The following is a 260-nucleotide window of genomic DNA, read 5'->3' on the forward strand; positions in this document are numbered from 1 at the left end:
TATTTTTCTCATTTATAATGATTCTGTGATTGGAAATGCCTATATTTAAAGGGAAAAAATGTCGCTGGCTTACTACCGATCAAAAAAAAAATCTACTTTTTACAATAATTGGTACGATGACTGAACGGTCAAATCAATGCGAATGTTTTAGTAAATAGGTTTTGCCCGATGCTTATCATTTTTCCTCATTTTTACGCTATATTCTGATGAGCCAAGCAGTGAGGCAGCAAATTTTGTTATACGTTCCCTGGAACATTACG

This window comes from Penaeus monodon, chromosome 33 (assembly GCF_015228065.2).
Source record: "Penaeus monodon isolate SGIC_2016 chromosome 33, NSTDA_Pmon_1, whole genome shotgun sequence".
In the NCBI taxonomy this organism is placed as follows: domain Eukaryota; kingdom Metazoa; phylum Arthropoda; class Malacostraca; order Decapoda; family Penaeidae; genus Penaeus; species Penaeus monodon.